This window comes from Tamandua tetradactyla, chromosome 1 (assembly GCF_023851605.1).
Source record: "Tamandua tetradactyla isolate mTamTet1 chromosome 1, mTamTet1.pri, whole genome shotgun sequence".
In the NCBI taxonomy this organism is placed as follows: Eukaryota; Metazoa; Chordata; class Mammalia; order Pilosa; family Myrmecophagidae; genus Tamandua; species Tamandua tetradactyla.
Window position 1 is genome coordinate 51,576,570 of NC_135327.1, and position 23,159 is coordinate 51,599,728.

The 23,159-nt window shown below is 39.4% G+C and overlaps 1 protein-coding gene across 16 annotated transcripts in view; it reads right to left on the minus strand.

The window, feature by feature from the left end:
- PLCB4 (phospholipase C beta 4) overlaps nucleotides 1–23,159 on the minus strand; it is a 399,612-nt gene that overhangs the window by 176,766 nt on the left and 199,687 nt on the right. The window contains exon 1 of one of the 16 annotated variants that reach the window (XM_077115528.1): nucleotides 1,327–1,423. The exons of the other annotated variants lie outside the window; for them this stretch is intronic. The gene's annotated coding sequence lies outside the window, so the exon portion shown is untranslated. Of the gene's footprint in view, nucleotides 1–1,326; nucleotides 1,424–23,159 lie in introns of those variants that run through there. 16 annotated transcript variants of the gene reach the window in all.

The window sequence follows — 23,159 nt, forward strand, 5'->3', positions numbered from 1 at the left end:
AAAGTCAATCCCCTGTTTCAAGTACGCTGTGAAATGTTTTGTTTATTCTATATAAGAATTGATTAAAATACAAGCGTTCAACAAGTTAGATGCAGAGGAATGCCTATTTGCTTTCACATTTGCAAATAATCTCAAAAGTAATAAAAAGGACAGTTTTTTACTTGTTAAACTGTCATCTCCTCTTTGATTTCTGGACTTGAAGCTCCCGAAAGAGTCAAGTCATCAAGACCACAAAAGGCAATTCAGGGAATGATTCACATGATTACACTTAAGACTTTTTTCCACCCTAAACTAGGACTGACCAAAAAAAAAAAGAATGAAGTCAAAGCAATGGGCTTCAGGTTTTGGTCATTTTTGGTCATCTGTATGCCAGTCTCTGGGAAAAAGAACTGCAATTTCAGGATACTGGCCAACATTTTAATGTGCCAAACACTCAACATTTTGTTTTATAAATTGGATAAGATATCCTCATTCAACACTTGTACACTGCTATGTTGCTAAACAGCTGCTTTATGCCACAGATTACCTGACCACCCTCATACGGTATTTTTAAAATGAAATTCCTGAAACTTATGGGTGAAATTTCTATCTTGTTAACTTCTTTTAACAGCATGGAGGCTATTGGAATCATCAACACAACAAGTACTTTAGCAGTAGTTAAATGACACTGGTGCAAAAGCATGTCTGAAAATTCTGCATCTGTTCTATAGTTTAAATTATGGAAATTACTGTTTAGCTTAGAGGAAAGAAAGACACAAGAGTTGAAGAAATGAGATGTAAGATAAACCCTGAAATGCAGATAAATCACCCTAACACTTGTTCTAGAAAGTTCCCATCTCTTCTGCCATTTATATCACAAACTAATTTTATTAAGGTTTTATGGAAAGGTCACTGCTGCATTTCTGTAATATTAAAATCTGAGTGTACAGAAGTCCCCCGTGAGCTTGAACTATTAGCTCAAGACTAAGTTTATTAAGGTTTTGCTGTGATTCAACATTAATTTTCTCCAAATATTACAACGATTTTCAAATCAGATAAGCAGTGGGATAGAGAACTGTGGATCATAAAAATAAAATCAGGAAAAATGGTATTACTGTATATTAGTTCTTAGAGATTAACTTTAAATATCCTCTAAAGTTGTGAGGCAACGTATCAAAACATTTCAATCGTCTTAGCATTTTCCTTTTACAAAGGAATCAGAAACATAGTTAAGGGCTTCGTAGCATTTTCAAGACAACCTCTAATTCAAGTGTCAAGAACTGTCACAGCCCCTTCTGTCTCCCAGGGCTTTCATCTATGAGTTGAGAGATGAATTCAGAGAAATACCTGGCATGTTTGTTCCGGAGCCATCCGTCTTAACTCTTCTAATTCATATTCCAGGAAAGGTGTAAAGTTTACCTGATATCACCAGACCAGCAGACACCTGTTATATGTCAACATGGGACGTTATCGCCTTTGTTTTTTGTTCTCTGTTTTTTCAAATAAAATCTTCACTATCAAACATGCCAGAAGATTCTGATGCCCCCCAGTGACTGAAAAGCACTAACTGAAGTTTACAGAGCACCTGAAATCTCATTAGGTCTCTCAAACGTAAGGTCATTCACAGGCCAGAGATCTGGCAAGAGACTGAAGTTCCTTGGCCGTCGGCCCAGTTTGCCCAGGAAGATTCTCACTGACACCTTCCTTGGGAGATGACCATACAGTTCCCAGGACACAGGACATCTACAGGCAGATGCAGTCAGCTCATGAAAAGTCCCTCCTCCTGGAGCTCAGGCCTTCTTTTCCTAATGTAGTTTCAGCAGAGTTTAACAACTGATTTATTTGTAAACTCTCCCTAGGAAGTCCCAACTCACATTCCCCTCCTTGGTGTGGTCTTAAAGGCCTAGACTCCCAGTGCGTCTCATGGTAGTAGTGTTTTTTTGTTTTGTTTTGTTTTCTATTTACATGGGAAGGTCTGGGAATCGAACCTGGGTCTCCCAGTAGTGTTTTAAACTAGATGGAGAACTTTAAGACACAGTCTCAGTTCTCTTCAAAGTACTGTCTCTGTAAACTATCATGTTCTACAGCCTACATGATCAGCTGCAGAACGGGCATTTCCTCTCTAGGCCTCATGGAATAAAATACTGGGTCTCAACAATTCTTAGGTGATGGAACAGAGGGCTTTAGGGCCACAGAAATGGATGCCAAGGATATGGGTGAAGATAAGGAGTGTCCCCTGATTGCTATCTTCCCAATTTAATTCAGTCTCTTCCACCATCCTCATATGCTAAATAAGAATTAAAGCATGGGGGGTTAAGGGTGGACACATTCCAAGGGTGCTTATAGGTTAGTTATATTTTCAGCTTACATGGTTACTGAAAACTTACCCAACAGCAGGCACCTACATTCAAAGACAAAGTAAATGGAAAAACAAACACACGCAGAACAAACCACAAACTCAACGCTAATTTCAAATATGTATCAACACACACAAATCTATTCATGCCAACCCACTACTACATAACACAAATGCACTTAGCCTAATGACAAACGTAAACTCAGAGTGAGACAAGAGATGAGAGGATACCTATCCAGGAAAGACAAGGCCAGAAAAGCTTTGTGTCGAGGGGAACTTTTGAGTTAGAGTTTAAAGGACAAAGATTCTTAAGTGAAATGGGTAAAGGGGACTCCAGTCTTAGGAATTACATAGAATGTTTGGGAGGTTGGGAGATAATATGTGATTAGCAGGGAACAGGAAAGTTACTATTTTCCTCCTGAAAATTTAAACCACTTCATAAAACCCTTTAGTAAGCTAATTCCTTCACTCTCCCAAATCCCTATTACAAAATCAGCCTCCAAACACTGAAGGATTTAAGGTAGAAATTCATGGTGCTTTTGAATATCACTAATGTTCAAGGACATGAGTGTATTTTTTTTTTAAGGGTAAATGAGGTCTAACTCTTGCCATTTCAGCCAAATTTAATACCTAACTGCACAGAAGGCTTTCCTTTCCATCCTCCTTTGTAGCTGGATGGAGCCATATGATTAGCTCTGGCCAGTGGCCTCTGAATGAAAAGGAGGTACGTCCATTTTGAGCCCAAACATTGGTTGCTCTTTCTCTAGGCACAGTAGATTGATAGATAGTTTGCAAAACTAGCTACAAAGTCTTCTCCTTCCTGTATCATACCCCTCTGCAATGTGACTCTATAGCTTTCCCTTCGGGATGCTGAGACTATTTCTCCATCCCTCGGATCTAAGTTAGGCATGTGACTGTCTTTGATGCAAATCAGAAGCTTGAAAAGCACTTACTTTGGGGCTAGCTTTTTTGCTTCTCTTTGCAACCTTGAGACTGCCATACGAAAAAGCGTGAGAAAGCCTGCTGGAGGTCAAGAGGTTACACGGTGGAAGCCTCTGTCAACCTGGCCATCCTGGCTGAGGTCCCAAATGAACAAGGCCACCCTGGGTCATCCAGCCCTAGCTGAGCTAGTCCAGAAAAACCGCCTAACCATCCCACATGATTGTGAGAAACAAGACACGATTGTTTCTTGAATCCACTAAATCTGGGGGTGGTTTGTCATAGTAAAAGCTAACTGATACACCTGCTAAAATAAGGATGAATGGGATGAGTGATATCTGTATGGCTCTAGTGGACATTCTGAATGAATTATGCTAATAACTGCTAATAGGAATATTAAGGGAGTTGAAGGAAGAAGAAAGGAAATCAAATAAAGGGGCAATCAGAAACTAGCAATGTAATCTAGGGCCAAAGGGTGGGAATATAAAACTAAAATCAGTTATTTGTGACCATTTAAAACAAGCACTTAGAACAGTAACATTGCTTTCTTGGAGGACACTAACATGAACACAAATCTCACCATCTGACTGTGAGCAACCTGACAGAGAAAGGTTCGCATGTTTTTTATCTTTGAATTGCCCCACCTGGTTCTCCCGACACTATGCCTGGCAAGGTGGCTGGTACTTTAATAGGTGATTCAGCAGTCTTTGATGAATAAGTGAATAACTGAGGAAAGGAATGACTTATGCTATGTGATAACAAAGGTGTGCATTGCATTTTATTCCTTATTCCATTTGATGTCAGGCTGCTTCACACACACACACACACACACACACACACACACACACACACACACACCAATTCTACTTATGGCTTCTATTCTGTTTGGAGAAATAAGTAAGGCAGAGATTATGTGATAAATAAGAATCTGAGAACACAGCCTTAAAATAAAAAGATGGTCTTGGTTGACATCAGGAAAGGTCAACATGTTCTTTGGTCTAAATGGAAAGGTTCTCACAGACTGCTAAGCAGTGGCTTAACTTGTGAGCCTTTGAGTACAGGAATTATTTTTCTCCTTTTGCCTCTCCTGATACCTAGGACAGTGTAGTAGTTTCTATATCCAGTTTGTGGAAACACTTCAAAATCATATAGGAGATACTTTAGCCATGTAAATCAGAGGAAGCTGAAGATTCTTCCAGTAACGGAAATCCCTCAATTGGTTTTAATCCTTAGTTAGAATGTATTTATTAAAAACAATGTACTGAATGTTTACCATAGGCCAGGTGTCATGCAAGAGGTGTAAGAATACATCTGCTTCTACAAGGCATGCAATCAAGGGCAAAGGGCCTGCAGATGCAGCACTGAATGAGCTACTACTTTCACTGCAAATATATTACCCAAGTCTAGCGTCTGAGAAGTCACCACATGCGTTTTTACACAGCAGGAACTATACAACAGCCACTTTCAACATTTAGCATATTTTTCACTTCTGAATATTTGCTGTGACTGTTACTAACTTGACATGAAGGTTAGAGATGCAATATTAATTGGAGTTTTAGTATCTAACGTTTCAATGCCTATTTTTCCCCATTAAATGAGGAAAGACATCAGCCATCTAACCATAGTTTTCCAGAGAACTTAAAACTTACTCATTCCCAGTTTAATTCTACAAAAATCATTCCGCTCCATATATCAAGCTAAACATAGACTATCATTTTAAATATAACCCACAACTTATTAGCAAGCTCAGATAAAATTTTATGCAACAGACATAAGAGTAAAACATTTCAGAATTCGGTTAGTTGAATTACTTTAAACTTTAAATGGTCTAGAGTGTTTTTATTTCATCACTTTTGCTTAGCATACCATGAATTATGTGTCTAGCCTACAGACCTGGTTAACAGCAAAAAACACTGTTCCAAAATTTCACTATATATGCACAAAATCATTTGCTAATTCAGATTATTAATAGTAGCACAATTAAGTGTTTAACTTTACATTCAACATGTATTCTAAAATGTTATCCCACATCTAAGAGGTATCAAGACTGTGTGATATGCTATGTTATTATATCTACTCTGCAAATGGGGAAACTAGCCTCAAGCAAAAAAAAAATTACTTGTCCAAAGTTAAAGCTACTAATTGGTAGAGCCAAAAACTGAATGAAGACAGCCTTATTCCAGAGCGAGTGCACTTTGCTATTACGAAATTCTGCTTTTCCTCAAAAGAGAAAAAGTGAAGTTCCTAAGAAAGTTTGAGGCATTCTTTAATTTAACTCCAGAGAAAAACTTTCAAAGTAGCATTATGTAAATTGTGGTGCACTTTATTTTTTGGTCCCATGGAGCAGATGTTTCTTTGCCCTAAGCTAATAGTCTTCTTTCAGTCTCCTTCCATTGCAGAAGCCTAACAAGAGCATGCCTCCAGGTGTTATTACAAACACGTGCTCAGCCTAAGGACCCCCTCCCCTGATGCACCACTTGTCTGCTGAGAGCCATGATGGATTTCATGGCTGAGTTTACTGCAGCAGCAGCCTAGGTGAAGGAACTTCTGAGGGAAATATGGCCAAGACCAGAAAGCCAATGAAAAGCAGGCCGGGTTCACAAAACACCACGAATAAGCCACAAACGTGTATTTGACAACACTAAAAATCCATGCCAGACAGACATGAGTTTTCTAGTTTTATTTTTCCTAAGGAGAATTTCTTCCTGGCAGCTAATTCCAACCAGCAAGGGATGAGAAACCCACTAGAATTAAGGAGCAATCTACTGACTACTTGTTCTGCCCCCATTCCATCCTTTCAGGCCAAATGAGGGAAAATATCCTTATCCTCAGATAGGTCTTCCTGATTCCTGCCCCTCTGTAGAAATTCAACATAAGGAGACAAGGTTCTGGCTCTTAACCCACAATCAAAAAGTTCCTGGGAGGAAGAACCAAAGGGCTTCTAAAATTCTGAATTTCTGAGATGAAAGAATGTGGAACTCAAAGAATCCCATTGTAGGGATCAAAAGGTCAGTGGTCCACTCAGACCACATGACCTAAATAAACAGCTAATTCACTTCCCCTGCACCCGAACCCGAAACACCACAGCCTCCTCTTTAGGCTGCTTTTAGTATATGAGTTTTCTGGCTGTTACCCCACTCAGTAACCTAAGAAGTTAAGTCACCACCACACATTTAGGTGCCTTGCTTTACCATCCACGAAATATAAAAGGGGCTCTGTTGCCAAGAGCCACTCTGTGTACTGTCGTGAAAATCACAACGCCCTGAACCTCCACCAGCACCGAAGGGGTGAAGTCAACTGTGGCAAAGCCACACTGTGGACGGGTACATGGCCGTTAACTGTGATAGTTTCAAATAGCTTTTCATAACATGGGTAAATGCTGGCTTTATTATTTTAAAAGAAAAGGTAGAATGTAACAATGACTTCTACTATTCAGAATATGCACAGAAACAAAAAGCACAAGACTTAAGAGGAAAATATTCAAGTGTTAGTCAAGGTTTCCTTTAGGGAAAGGTACCTTGCAGAGACTATTTTTATGCTTATATATGTTGTGGTTTTGTTTTTAACTATATCTTACATCAATTAAGAACTCCCACCTTTGCAAAAAACATTGTTAAAAATGAACTCTTCGGAAGAGGCTTAGTAAGTCAATTGCTGATATATCCGAAGTTTGGTTTTCATATCTCAACCTTCAGGTGAATCTCTCACTAGTCATATTTGTCTCCATTTTCCCTCTTGTCCCCTTCTACCCAAAATGACTCCCCTCACCTATCTCCTCATTTTAAAATGCTGTCTGTATTCTGAGGTCTGGCTCAATGTCACTTCCTTGATGTTTTCTGATTCTCTAGTCCCTCAAATACTACAGTACTTTATGTACCAAGGTGACACTTCCTTTAGCACTCTAATTATTTCAAGCTCATAACATGGACAAATGGATGTATAAGAAGCCAAATTCACCTTTATGCACCCTGCACGATACCTTCAACATAGGAAGCATTCAGTAAATACTCACAGATAAAGGAACAGAGATAAGATACAGAAGAAGGAATAAGTTAGCAAGCACATTATTTCATGTTTAATTTTATAGTCCATGCTTAGAAATTTTTCTATTCTCTGGCCAAATGCCATACTCCAAATTTTGGTGTCTGCAATTTCATAAAGTTGTTAACCATCTTCCTTAAATTGAGCTAAGCTATTTGTTTTACATAAATGAAACTACTAAGGAAGTAAATACAGTAAAACTAATAAAATGCTGGATGCATGATGGATTTTTCTTGTTTTTGTGCCCTGCTGGCATAGAGTAATCTCTCAATATGTGAAAGTCAATGAATAGAAACATTCTTCTTAGGCTCTGCATAAGCAAAATGACCTGCTGCATGCATTCTGAGTGTTAGCTGTTGTCAGATACAGCTATTAGTGTGTCTTGGTTCGCCAAGGCTGTGTAACAGAGGGCAGGCATACTTCATTTTATTATGCTTTGCAGATGTCATGGTTTTGTGTGTTTTTTTTTTTTAAACACAAACTGAAGAATCGCGGCAACTTTGCATTGAGCAATTCTATCAGTGCCATTTTTTCAAGAGGATGCACTTGCATTTTGGTAATTCTCACACTATTTCAAACTTATTATATCTATCTATTAGGATGATCTATGATAGTGACCTTTTACTGTTGTCATTGTTTGCAGTGCCACAAACTACACCCATAAGAGATAGCAAATTTAATAAACATGTTCTGATAGGCCATTCCACATTTCTCTCCCCCATGCCTCCCTATTCCCTAAGAAAAAAATAGTACTGAAATTTAGCCAACTTATAACCTTGCAGTGGCATCTATGTGGTCAAGTAATATGAAGAGTCACTGGTCTTTCACTTTAAATCAAAAGGTAGAAGTGAACAAATGTTAAAATAAATGTAGTATATTAAAATGCTGGTGATCAATGAAAGGGAGGGGTAAGGGGTATGGCATGTATGAATTTTTTTCTGTTTCCTTTTTATTTCTTTTTCTGAGTTGATGCAAATATTCTAAGAAGTGATTATGATGATGAAAATACAACTATGTGATAAAAAAATAATGTTCCTATTGTATGTTGATTGGTTTTATTAATAAAAATTAAAAAAAAAAAGCTTGAAGTGATTAAGCTTAGTGAGGAAAGCAGGTCAAAAGCAGAGATGGGCCCAGAGCTATGTCTCTTGAGCCAAACAGTCAAGTTGTGAAAACAAAGGAAGAACTCTCCAAGGAAATTAAGGGTGCTGCTCCAGTGAACATATGAATGACAAGGAAGCAAGACAGTCTTACTGCTGATGTGGAGAAAGTTTTAGTGGTCTTATCCATAGAAGATCAAACCAACCACAACATTCCTGCAAGTCAAAGCCTAATCCAGAGCAAAGCATAAACTCATTTTAATTCTATAGAGTGTGATAGAAGCGAGGAACCTGCAGATGAAAAGTATGAAGCTAGAAGAGGTTGGTTCATGAGGTTTAAGGGAAGAAGTCATTGCATAACTAAAGTGCAAGATGACGCTGCACTTGCTGATGTTGAAGCTGCAGCATGTTATCTATAAGGTCTAGCTAAGACAAGTGATGCATTGGCTACACTAAACAACATTTTCATTATAGACAAACAGCCTTCTATTAGAAGATGCCATCTAGAGAGAAGTCAATTCCAGCCTTCAGAGCTTCACAGGAATCTTAATTGAGGCTAATGAAGCTGGAGACTTTCAGTTGAAGCCCACATTCTGAAAACTCCAGGGCCCTGAAGAATTACACTAAAACTCTGCCTCTGCTCTAGAATGGAACAACAAAGCCTGGATGGCAGCATATTTGTTTACAATATGGTTTATTGAATATTTTGAGCCTACTATTGAGAACTACTACTCAGAACAATAGACTCCTTTAAAAATATTACCATTCACTGGCAATGCACCTGATTACCCAATAGCTCTGATGAAGATGTACATGACATTAATGTTCATGCCTGTTAACACAACATTCATTCTGCAGCCCATGGGTCAAGGAGTTATTTCAATTTTCAAGTCATTTAAGAAATACATTTCATAAAGATATACTTGCAATAGATAATGATCCAGAATGATCCATTCTGATGAATCTGGGCAAGTTAGATTGCAAGCCTTCTGGAGAGTACTCACCATTCTAGATGCCATTAAGAATATTAGTGATTCATAGGAGGAGGTCATAATACCAACCTCACAGGAGTTTTAGAAGAAGGTGATGCCAATCTTCATGGATGACACTGAGGGGTTCAAGACTTTAGGGGAGGAAGTAATTGCAGACATGGCAGAAATAGCAATGGAACAAGAATTAGAAATGGAGCCCAAAGGTGTGATGGAATTTCTACCACCTCATGATCAAACTTGAAGGGATGAAGAGATGCTTTTTATGGATGAGCAAAGAAAATGGTTTCCTGACATGAAATCTACTCCTGGTGAAGATGCTGTGAACACTGTTGAGATGACAAAGGATTTAGAATATTACATAAACTAAGAGGATAAAGCCAAAGCAGGGTTTGAGAGAGGTGACTCGAATTTTGAAAGAAATTCTACTGTGGGTAAAATGCTATCAAATGTCATTGTGTGCTACAAAGAAATCTTTCAGGAAATCTTTCAATCAATGGGGCAATGTGGTAAATTTCACTGTTGTCTCATTTTGAGAAATTACATTGCCACCCCAACTTTCAGCTACTACCACCCTGCTCAGTCAGCAGCCATCAACACTAAGGTAAAACCCTTCACCAGCAAAAAAGATAACAATTTACTGAAGTCGCAAAAATGATGTTTAGCTTTATTTCACAATAAAGTATTTTTAGATGGAGGTATGTAAATTTTTTAGACAAAAAGCTATTGTTAATTTAATAGACTACAGTATAGCCTAAACATAACTGTGACATTCACTGGAAAACCAAAGTATCTGTGTGACTTGTTTTATGGCAGTGGTCTGGAACCCAACCAGCAACCCTTCTGAACCACAGAGTACTTGGCTTAAACAATAGAAACGTATCACCTCATGGTTCTCAATCTAGAAGTCCAAAGTCAAAGTGTCAGTAGACCATGTTCCTTCTTAAACAGAATGTCTGTGCCATTTTGAAAGGATTTACGTACCCTAGAAAAGCCATGCCATAATCCTAATTCAATCTTGTGGGAGCAACTGCTTCTCTTAACCCCTATTCAATAATGTAAATTGGAAACTTGATCAGGTTATCTCCACAGAGATCTGACACACCCAACTGTGGGTATGAACTTTCCAATAGAGGGAGATGTGACTCCACCCATTCCAGGGAGGTCTTGATTACTTTACTAGAATCCTTTAAAAGAGGAAGCACCATGGAGAAAGCCTGAGAACCAGGAGAGAGCCGGAGAACCATGCCAGAGCCATGAAGCATAGCACCCACACCACCAGAGATCTTTAAGAGATAAAGAAGGAATATGTCTCCAAGGAAGCTTCATTAAGCAAGAGGCCTGAGAGAACGCTATCTGACGTTGCTACGTTTACCATATGCCTTTCCAGTTGAGAGAAGAACTCTGATCTTCACCGACCTTCTTGAACCAAGGTATCTTTCCCTGATGCCTTATATTGGACACTTTTATAGCCTTGCTTTAACTGGGACATTTTCTCGGCCTTAGAACTGTAAACCAGTAACTTATTAAATTCCCCTTTTTAAAAAGGCATTTCATTTCTGGAATACTGCATTTTGGCAGCTAGCAAACTAGAACAATATTCCGTGCCTCTCTCCGGGCTTCTGGTAGGTAGCCAGCAATCTATGGCATTTCCTGGCCGATGGTGGCATAACTGAATCTCTGCCATCACATGACCATTGGTCTGTTTGTGTGTCCAAATTTCCTCTCTTCTTAAAGATACCCATCATATCAGATTAGGGTCCAACCTAATTCAGTTTGGCCTCACCTTAATAAGATCTCCAAAGATCCCATTTACAAGTAAGTTCACATTCACAGGACCGAGGGTTAGGACTTGAACATGTCTTTTTCAGGAGCACAATTAAATTCACAACACTAAGTTAGGCTACACTGGAATCTCAGCTCTTATATTTGCAAGCCGGGAGATCCTGCACAGCTCCCTCAAGCTAGAGGTAGGAAGTAATGACATCTACCTGGTACGTCCTCTCAGGGTAATATCAGAAAAACGCAAGCAAAACACAAGCAGAAGGCTGAGCTCAGCAGCAACAAGGAAAGCACGTTGTGTAAGGCAGCTACAATTATGACTGTTAGAGTTGTCGGAGGCAGCTGAAGTAGCCATGGATGCATTAATACACAATCTTTACTCAAGCCTCTTTCTAAAATGTAATTTTTGAACTTTATAAACATATTTTCTATGATTCTCTCAAATAAAATTCCCTGAAAATCTGAAATAACTCAGCTTCTGGATTTCTTAAGTAATGTACATCGATATACACAATATCGTTCTTATCAAATTCTGCCTGGAAACACTGCCAATGGAATGCCAATACCAATTTTTCTACTTTGACTGTAATGAAATGCACTAGTATAAGAATGACAGACACCTTCCCTAATTCACAGAGCACTTAGCTTATAGAAGTTAGACATGTGCTCGAGTCTTACAGTTTGCAAACCACCCTCTCATCCCATATGGGCCAATAAATAGGTTGTAATTGGCAATCCCACACAACCGTAATTTGGCTTGCTCTGACCTTAAGCAAGTTTCTATTCTTAATGACCCAAATCTTTAAGAAAGCAAGCTGGAAACATTTGTGCTGAGGGGCTTGTGAGATTTAACTGAATAAAGATAGCATATAAGATAACTTCCAAGCCAACAGGCATGTTATTGGGGCTGCATGTAGCCATCTACTAGAACCTCCGTACTGTTCTTGGTTTGTAAAAGGAAAAGCATATAGCTGGAGTGAGACCATCAAAAGAGCAAGACCTCTATGAAATTTTTATCTTATTGTTTCAAAAAAGAAGCATCTTTATTCGGAAGGGAAAGGTGTCTCAGATAGTCAAAAGCCCTTGAAAGAATAAAGTGGGAGAACACATATTTCCTGATTTCAGAGCTTATTATAAAACCACAGTGATCAAAGCAGCTTAGTACTGACATAAAGATAGACACATTGATCAATGAAATCAAACTGAGAGTTTGGAAACAGACCCTCAGATCTATGGTCAACTGCTTTTTGACAAGGCTCCCAAATCCACTAAACAGGAACAGAGTAGTCTCTTCAGCAAACGGTGTTAGGAGAACTGGATATTCATATTCGAAAGAATGAAAGATGACCCCCTACCTCATACCCTATACAAAAATTAACTCAAAGTTGATTAAGGACCTAAATATAAGACCCAGAACCATAAAACTCCTAGAAGAAAATATAAAGAAATAGCTTCAAGTGATAGGAGATAGCTTCTTAGACCTTATACCCAAAGCATATGCAACAAAGGGGAAAAAAAAAAAAGGATAATTAGGAACTCAAGATTGAACATTTCAGTATTTCAAAGGATCAAAAGCATGAAAAGGCAGCCAACTCAATGGGAGAAAATATTTGGTAACCACATATCTGATAAGTGTTTGATATACAAAAGATATAAAGAAATCCCACAACTCAAAAAGACAACCCAATTATAAAATGGGCAAAAGACATGGAGACATTTCTCCAAAGCGAAATTACAAATGGCTAAAAACCACATGAAAAGATGCTCATCTTCATCAGCTACTAGGGAAATGCAAATCAAAACCACAATGTGATATCATCTAACACTCTTTAGAATGGCTGCATTAATCAGGAAACTACAAGTGTTTGAGAAGATGTGAGAAATAAGAACACTTATTCACTGCAGGTCTAACATAAAATGGTATAGCCACTATGTAAAACAGTTTCACAGTTCCTCAAAAACTAAATACTGAGTTGCCTGACAATCCAGCAAGTCTGCTTCTGGGTATATATCCAGAAGACCCAAAAGCAGGGAAGTGAACAGACATTTGCACACCAATATTCATAGCGGCATCATTCACAACTGCCAAAAGATGGAAACGGTTCCAGTGTCCTTCAACTGATGAATGGAGAAACAAATGTGGTATAAACATCAGATGGAATATTATACAGCAGGAAGAAGGAACAAAGTTCAGAAGCACGTGACAATGTGGCTGGACCTTGAGCACATGATGCCAAGAGAAATAAGTCAGACAAAAGGTCAAATATTGTATGATCTCACTAATATGTATGAATTAGAATATGTAAACTCAGTCCTAAAACTTAGAATAAAAGTTACCAAGAGATAGAATGAGACTAGATAATGGGGAGCAGTTGCGTAGCACATAAGGAATTTTTAACAAGGTTGAACTTAAATGTTTGGATATGGATAGAGGTAACGGTAGCTCATTATTAGGATTATTAAGTAATAGTGCTGAATTCTAGGAAAGCATAGTTAAAAGGGGTTATTTAGAGTGATGTATGTCATCAGAAGGAAAGCTAGAGGTTAAAATATGGGATTGTGTAACAGTGAACTTAGTGGTTAGACAATGTCTGTGGTTTACACTACAAATATAAATAAATTCTTTCATGAACTAGTACAAATGTATGGCTCCTGTACAAAGAGTTAATAACAGAGGAGTATTTGGGAGTAAATGTACCTATGTACAGACTCTAGTTAACAGTAATCTCTTACTAGTTTTTTTTCATCAACTAACAAATGTACCACACCAATAATAAGGGTCAGTAATAGTGGGGGATAAGAGGGATAGGATTTTTTTTTTTTAACATCTATTTGTTATTTTTATTTTTGGAGTGATGACTGTTCTAAAATTGGTTGTGATGACTGCACAACTAGGTGATGATAACGTGAGACACTCGTAGACTTGGGGTGGATCATATGCTATGTGAATATATTTCAATAAAATTTGCAGGTAAAGAAAAGATACAGGAGTGCCTAGCCTTGTGTGTCCCTTGAGCTGCTCTTAGGTGCCACTGTGCCTGTGTAGGAAAGCTGGGCATGGCCATCTGTCCTAGGTTTGGGGCCCTTTGGTGATGATCCCTACCCCTTGCTCCCCCCACCAGTGTGATATTCTCTACGTTATCAAGGGATTCACAAGGGATCTGGCCACACGGGAGCCTCCCTGATACTCTCTGAACACTCATGAATCTCACCTGTTTGCAGTTACAGTGCGAGGCTGACCGTGGATAAACTGGAAATTGGATTACAGTAGGAAATGTGGACTCAGATCAGACGGACTGATAGCATGCGTTTTGAATCTGGTTTTGCCCTAACTCTACACTACAGCAGGGAAACTGGATTGGCCGAGGACAGGAACCTGGTGCTCATATTTCTCAGGGAAAGAAGCAAAACTGTTCTTTTAGAAAAATCAAAATCATTACCCACAAGCCAGAACAGTAAAGTTCTCTTTCCTTCTATTTTGCTCAGGCCTGTTTGGCCCATCTATGGCCACAGCTCAGACTTCTCAAAAATGAGCTGGGCGTCTTTTAATATACTATGTGCTAAGTAGTCCTCTTTGGGTTAAATGTGTTTACATTCACATAAAGGCTGATGTTTTACTCAATTGGTCATATGCATCAGTAAAACCAGTTCTTCTCTAGTGAAGTAGAAAGCTGATGATCAAAAAGCAGAATCAGGCTGAGAAACAGACCTTACTGAATATCAACTAAAACCAAGTTTTTATTTTATAAGAATGCTAACCATGAAGTTTGTCAGATCTACACACCTTCAGGAGAGCACACTAGAAAACAATCCGATGAGTTGCCCCCAAGAACAGAGCTCCTAGATCTTACTTGTTTTGAACAGAGGAACTTAGCAATAATGATTAGCTACAATAAAATTGCACCGAGGAGTTGCTAAAACAAGGCTGCCAAGGGATTACATTTAATGCACAAATGGAGGGAAGGAGTAGGGAAGGGAGGAAAGAGAGATAGACATCACTGATAGCCTAAATGGAGATGCTGCAGCTGTTTGGAAGCACTTTGAAAAGATAATTGTAAGAGCATGTATACCATCTCATGTAATACACTACATGAATCTTGTATTGCTGATTGCCAATCAGTGTCCTCATTAGCAAAGCATTTTTTATGTCTATTAAAGCACCTGTAATATTTCAGGTACAAGGCCCTGATCTGATTTTGTGTCATCGGATTATTTTCAAGTGATAGAGCAGAAGCCCCTTGCAACAAACTCCTATATGAAGGTCTTTATAAAACAGGTCAAACCGTGTCCAATAACACACGCACTCTAAAAGCCCCTGCTAATGCAGTTAGTCCAGACAGGATATGTGACTTCTGACTCCAGGCAAGCGTGACATAGGATTCCTCAATATTTGCCATTTTGGCCACCCTTCTTGGAAAATGTCCAGTGCTTCTCATTAGTAATCTAATTGGTCCACAAACATTTTATGCAGGACCTATTACTTACTCATACCCCCCATTGTTCAAAAATGATTTGCAACTCATGGAGGGGCGTAGTCTGCATAAACATGTAGATGCACATGGTTATAGGTATACAAAATAACACTGCATGCCAACCTCTCCTAAATGACCGCAGCTTAACTGCTAAAGAAAAACTAAAACTTAGAGGTAAAAAGCACAGACTTTGTTAGCAGACAAGCCCTGGGTTCAAGTTCATCTTGAACAAGAGCATGAATCTTGGGAAGGACCTAACTTCTTTCAACCCCAGATTCCGTAACTGTTGAGTGTTAGTCATACTGCCCATTTCATAAGGTTGTGGGATAATGAACGGAATACACACAAGGTCTGGGAGATAGTGTCAACAAACCTCTGAGTCTCTTTAACACCAACTGTTCAGCTGAGCCTGAGAAAGTACAGCACTTTTGTTGGAGTTTGCTTTTCAAATAAAATATAGAAGGGACAACCAAAAAATTTGAGATAATGAATGATCACAGAACTCCTTCAGAAAAGAGATGGGAACTAAATTCTCAAGGGCTGGATAAGTCAAAAGCTGAATAATTACCTTCCTCCCAATAAGGCCTTCAGGAACCTGAAATGGGAGGATTTGCAACCTTTTCTCTTTTTCCTTTTTTTTTTTTTTAAAGCTGTCGGCTACTCATGCTTTTCCCTATTGTAAGTGATTAATCAATTTTTAAAATGAATTATCAAAATATACTGAGATTGTCTAGAAGAAGGGATATGTAAACAGGGCCAAAAATTATTCTACTTTTTCAAATCAAAGTATGGGTGGCCTTCACTGGCCTTTCAGGTCTAACCTGACAGCTCTCAACAAAGAGCTCACTTCGAAAGTATTTCATCTTCAGAAAGCTCATCACGGCCAAATGATGGGGCACTTGATACATTCTAGGTAGCATACCTGATCTATAGACTATATAATAGAATGGAGAGATTCTACTCTGTGAGATTTATCTAGTTATACTCATCCCATTTATGTATAATTAGACTAAAGAACTTGATTAACAGCCAATAGAGAAAACTCAGTTTGAAGTCACTCAGGACCTTCATTTATCATTCTGAAGAGACAAAGGTTCACAATATTCAGGCTTAAGAAGAATGAAATTGTGAATAGGAAACATGATACTATAAAAATGCAATTCATGAATGGTACATATGTGCAATGGAATACTACTCAGCAATAAAAAGGAACAGACTGACGCAAACATAGATGAATCTCAAATGCATTACACTAATGCAAGATTCAAAAGGCTATTTATTATATGACTTCATTTATACGATATTCTGGGAAAAGTAAAGCTACAGTCGATGGAGATCAGCTTAGTGGTGGCTGCCGGCTAAGGGTAGGAAGAACAAATGGGTAACTGGAGAGAGATGCCAGAACTGCTCTGAATCTAGTTATGCAAGTGGTTATGTGACTCAATACATCTGTGTCAAGCTCAAAGATAATTTCACTGAATGAAAATTTAGAACTAATTTTTAAAAAAGTAAAATTCACTGTTTGAGACTTCATCTTAGAGCACTTAAGTTTTGACAGCTGGTTTTTCTTGTATCAAAAGGAACTTCATTGATAAAATTCCAGGAGAGCTCATTTTTTAAGAGGGCAGTATGTATTGTGCAATATCTCTGCAAAACTCCATTCTACTCTTCTTCCATTGGAGAAGCCAGAAAGTTGAATACTATATTTCCATGACTCCATTTCTGCTGGATTCCTCCAATTAGTAGTAAGTGATATGTGACAGGCAGTGCCCATCTTCCTGCTGCTACTGTTCCTGCTAAGAAAGATTTCCAGGTAGATTTTAGAGGGACTAGCAGTTGCAATAGTAACAAAACCGTACTTCTGACTCAAAAGTCCAGTGGTGGCCACACCACTCTTGGTTCTCCAGCCTTTTGAATCATTTTTAAGCACCTAATCTCCGGTATTAAATCCTTTCTGCTTAAACTACCTACAGTGGTTTCTGTTTCCTGCCTTACATAAAACTAGTTTGTTTTTAAATGGCCCATGTCATGGCCCCAAAAGATGGGATTATTTGGAAGATCCAGAGAAGTTCAACTTAAACCTATTACCCACCGTTAGCATTATCTACATAGATTTGTTGTTCTTTAGTTGTGGATTTAAACAGTATCCTTCCTTCTATATTAACAATTAACCAGATCTGTTCAGCTTAAAATAAGTGCTGCAGACTTGTTTAAAGAAAAACTTCCCAGGAGGCTTGACAACATAGCCTGAAGTATTAGGAATAAGTCTCATTTTTAGACGCCTGGGAACTGAGCCGCTTGCATCGTTAGACCCCTAGGGAAGACACTTAGGCAATTTCCAGTCTGCTCACCCACCATGCTCAAACACTGAAAAAGCAATCATTTCTATCAAGGTATGAGATCACGAGATTCAAAAGAGAAGAGTCAACAAATATGGATCATGGATGTGTAGCTGAAAATTCCTCGCATTCTAGGTACACAGCATATACTTCTTAAGTGAATGAATAAGACATGCATATCATTTGGCTCAACAGAGGTGAAATGGGTTGTTCTGAGGCATTTACATGGTTTCTTTACCAATACAGCAGGGGTTCCTCGTGGTAGATGTTGGCTGTCTTCGCCTCTCAACACCAGTTCCCGTTCTACCGACAACAGTACCCTGAGGTTCTTCTTGAAATCCTCCCCTTTCCGGTTTCTCAGTTCCTAATGTTTCCATGATGCTGACTCCAGGAGGGCTGCTCATGAACAGGGTTGGAAGGTATGTGGAGAATACTTAGGCCTGACCAGTCAGGTTCAAGAAGCCAAGACTAGTTGGGATATTCGGGAAGTGGAGTCTTCTACCAGGTTTTACACTGTGGGAATGCCAACCCGGGGCGGTCAACAACTGACATGTGAAGCAGACAACTATCCCAACACATCAGGAGGCCCGGGAGAGAAGTCAAAAGAAATGAAAAGCATGATCAGACAGAGAGAACTCTGAACCATCAGTGGATGAAGTGAGACCAACCCTGGCCTTTCCAGCCGTGTGACCCAAGAATCAAACCCTTTTCTTGATTGAAACTCTCGGAATCAACATACAAGATTATTGGTTCATTTTGTTTTTATAAAAGAACCTTCACTAAAAACAGCCTCCAACTCAAAATGTATATATTTATGTATGTTTTCAGTGTGTCTGGAGCTTTCATGAGATTCTTCAATGAGTTGTCAAGAGCTGCTTTTCTATAGACGACTCCAAAAGTTAATTATAAAGTTATTTTATGGCATATTCTTATTACAAATGAAAAGAAACTTCACCAGTTTCTACTTCTAAATAGAAAAAATGGATTGGAGTCATAGAAGAGAAGAGAGGAAGTAATTAACCAAGAAAAGGTATGGTTTTCAGATCTGTATAGCTCTAGATAGAGTCAGATAAGTATTTTAAACTTTTCAGTAAGTACTACAGGAAGTGAGATTGAACAGTGCACTTTAAAACAATTCAAGTGTTAAGTTTATGCTGTCTATTTTGTCACAATGAAAAATGTTTTCTGGATCTGACTATAGATGTGTGAGGGGAGCATTTTCCTGATATGTAAATAATTAGTATTCTAAAGGAAAGGAAAAGCTGACCTTATGGTCTTAGCATCAATATCTGGAACAGGGCTTCTCATGCTTAATGCCACAAATAAATTACAAGGAGAGAGGTATATTTTTATAGCAGATACCAATTCAGTAGTGCTGGGGTGGAGCCTGAGATACTGCAATTTTCACAAATTCCCAAGTGACACTGATACCATTGATCAGGAAACCGAACTCATACAGCAAGGTTCTAGATTTCAGGTCAAGTTTAAAAAAAAAAAAACAAAAAACACCTTTTAATGAATTCCCTTTAAATCTGAGTCAGCTTTCCAACATACCTATGGTCTTTAAAGAATTATATTGACTTCATGTTGTTAATAGGAAATGATTTCCCTTCATAATAGGCAATAAAATAAAAAATTAAAAAAAAAAAGACTTCAACTCTCCATCCGGCCCCTCCAGACCCCGAGGATTTTTAGAGCAGTAGCCCTCAGACTTTAACATGCCTCCGAATCTCCTGAAGAGCTGGTTAAAACACATTGCTGGGCCCCACCCACGAGGATTCTGGTAGAATAAATCCCGGGTAGGGCCTGAGAACTTGCATCGCTCATTCCCACTCACCACATTTAATCTCACCAGCCATTCCTTTTAGTCATGATTTCCACGAAAGCAGTTTTAAGCTCCATGATCTTCCAAGGCCCTCTCCTCTCAGAGTCCCAACAGCACCTAAGTATTCAAATGGATGGAGCTGCCCCCAGGCTACTCAATTAGAGCCTCCTGAGGAGTACCTGGGGCTCTGTATTTTGCAATCAGACTTGAACCCAACTGTGGCACACACTCAGTGTAACACACAGGTCCACAGGGTGGTTTTCAGCCTTGGCACCACATTAGAATCCAGGCGGCACCCAGACCAAACACTCCGGAATCTCAAAGTGGGACTACAGCATCAAATTCCCCAGGTGATTCCAGCCTGCATCCAGGGCTGAGCGTGCTATAAAGTTTACAAACCTTCCTACCCGATTAAAAAGTTGCTAGACCTCCAGAGCAAAATAGTTTGTTTTAATGGCTATCGGAACTTGGCCATGTATGATGGAGATTGGAGCAGTCTGCTTCAATAATTCAAAACCGACCAAGTAAAGACCTTTGTATCCCCACAAAAATAAGCACCACTGAATTCCCACTGAGGTGGGAGCTCCTGCTTTCCCAGAGGAAAAGAACTGGTTTTACTTCCACCTGGTCACCTCTGGCTGCTACAAAGTAAGGGTTTTTATAAGTGTTATAGATTTTCCCTATCAAGTTACTAAATCAAGCCTTTCTTGCAAAAGAGCAGATTGGTTTAATAGTAGTGACAGGGTCACAGTGGCACACGTAGTTCCCAGGGTTCTTTGAGGAAACGGGTGAAATGGTGGGAAGAAAATTCCTGTCCATTAAATGGAATGCCTGAAGTTTATACCTTTAGACTTCGAAGCCCCAAACACTAATGGTGCTGGGTTTCTGAGTCCCCGCTCAGGATTTCCACCTCGTGAGAATTTCCATATTCTAAACAAGTTATCTGGTAGTTTCTCCATAATTAACAGTCTGTTTTTGCTCACAAAGAGGTTAAGCTTTTTAAAAGAGCCTTTCCAAATGCTAAAGACTTGCAGAGCTGGGCATAAAGACAGAGGTAGTACAGTGATTTAATTTATAAGGATATTTACTAACTTCAAAATAATGCCTAAATATGTACTTGCTGATGCTTCATTTTGGCAATGATTTTAAACTTTTATTGCTTCTCTCCTTTTTTTCATCCCATTCATCACCTCTCTGGTACAAATGCAGAGGGCACCCCATGGTTTACATGGGCACAGCCACTGGCTCTCTCTCCCACGCACCGACTTCTCCATTCTTGTCTGGATCCTGCATTTCCAGCAGAAACATCTTCAAATGTGAGCTAAGTGGGGACAGAAGCTCTCAACTGAAGCAGTCACGCCGACTCATCTGTGGAAAAGCAGTCAGGCCACAGCCCTAATCTGTGGCTGGTTCCTAACTCACTGCCTCAGTGTAAGTCAGCATTCCTTAATGTATGTACCCTGCAATATAGGGTCCTTGTTAGCTGCCAGGCTCTGATTTTGAAGGTCTGGGTAAGACCAGAGACTCCACAAGTTTTACAGACTCCCAGGTGATACTATCGTTGCCAGTCCATGGTTTGGACTTCAAATAGCAAGGAAGTGGACACTATTTTTGGGGTGGAGGAGGAGATGGTGATTGTGAAAACCACGCCCCTGACCCCAGATCTGCCACTTTATCAGGGTTAGTGTACCATTTTGAAGAATTCATCAAGTCCACAGCTCCCCTCTGACAGGTACCATTAGAGCCCCCCAGCCCATCCCACCCCACAAGGATATCAGTGGCAACTATTTGTCTTGGAACCTTGCTCCCTGGCCAGAGGTGACTGGACTAAGAATGCATATGTACCCAAAGCCAAGCCAACCAGTGTCTTCCTCTCTTGTGAATTTGAGATCGGACTCGAGGGATGCTAGCCACGAGTTTGTTTCAACTAAGGGGACATAAACTTGGGAGTCGTGTAAAAGGAGAAACAGGGACAAAAAACCCCACAAAAACACTGGAGAAAGAGAGGAGAGGCAGTGCCTGAAACAGTCGCTGCCTGGTGCTGTTCAGGTCATAGTGTCAGAGACCCCGTCATTCTCTCCCTGAGATTCCTAGGGGTAGCCCTGGAGCCTTTCAATAGATTACCTTTTTTCTTGCAAAATTAGCTTGAGAAGGAGCCCACAAATTCCAATACAAAAGAATGCAGTGTCACTTTTCATGAAAGAATACATTTGTCTTCCATCCGGGAAGTTCTAGAAAACATTCAGGCTCTGTCTCAAACATCAGGACTGTAAAGGAATAAACAGCTTCTGTCCATATCCTAAGGCGGCAGGCAGAACAGTGCCAACTGAAAACAGCGACTTCTGCAAGCTGAGTCAAAGGAACTTTCATTTCCTCACGGAATGCCAGACAGAGTCAACTCTAGAGTCTCCTTTAATAATTACAAGTCTGCTTAATCCAGCCTACTTCCTTCCACCTTATCCTTACATGTGGAATAAGAAACTGCCCCCCGCCCCCGACTAGAACCATCATACCTCCCAGTGGAGGTGCTACCCATCACATACCATGTGACAAAACTGGCAGGTCCACAGAAGGCATTCCAGAAGGAGGAGTTAGGATTTTTATAAATCCCTCCCTCCATTCGCTTGCTTGGGATTTCTCTGCTCTCCAATCTTGCCTTCATATACTTATTAGAATTCTTGCTAATGTTTTATCTTCTACTTAAAAAATGTGATGGACTCCTGGTTCTCCTGGGGTTGCACTACCTCCCATGTTCCCTTCCCCCACCCCCTTAACACAGCCATCTATTTACCATAAGAGGAAAATTCTGCACCCCCTCTGTCCATAACTCCCACCCATCCTGTCTTTTATGACATGTACTAGACCTGGTACAGAGGGAATGCAACTAGATAGTGATGGTTTATGTCAAATGAGTTATTACTTCAGGGAAAAGAGCATGGCAGAGATGAATCTGCAACCTTCTGCTTCCCTGAGACAAGGACGGAATCTAAATTCATTTCTGTCCTAGGACACAGGGTGACAGCTCCATGTCATTTTGCATTAATAATGAAGTGTCCACTTTTCACCCACTGGTCAATACAGATGCGCACAACCAGTGTGTTTTCATGGACACATCTCCTACATCAAAAGGGAGACTTCCATTCACCTAATATTGATACCTTAGGAAGTCACTATTGATTACAAGATCAACATGATTCTTTTACCTACAGTATCAATTTTATACTCAAGTAGAGGAATAATTATTTAGTCTCAATCACAATAAGAGAACATTTATTCCCAATTTGAACAGACTAATTGATTTCTCTAAAATGATCTCAGTCATTAAGACAATGCTTCT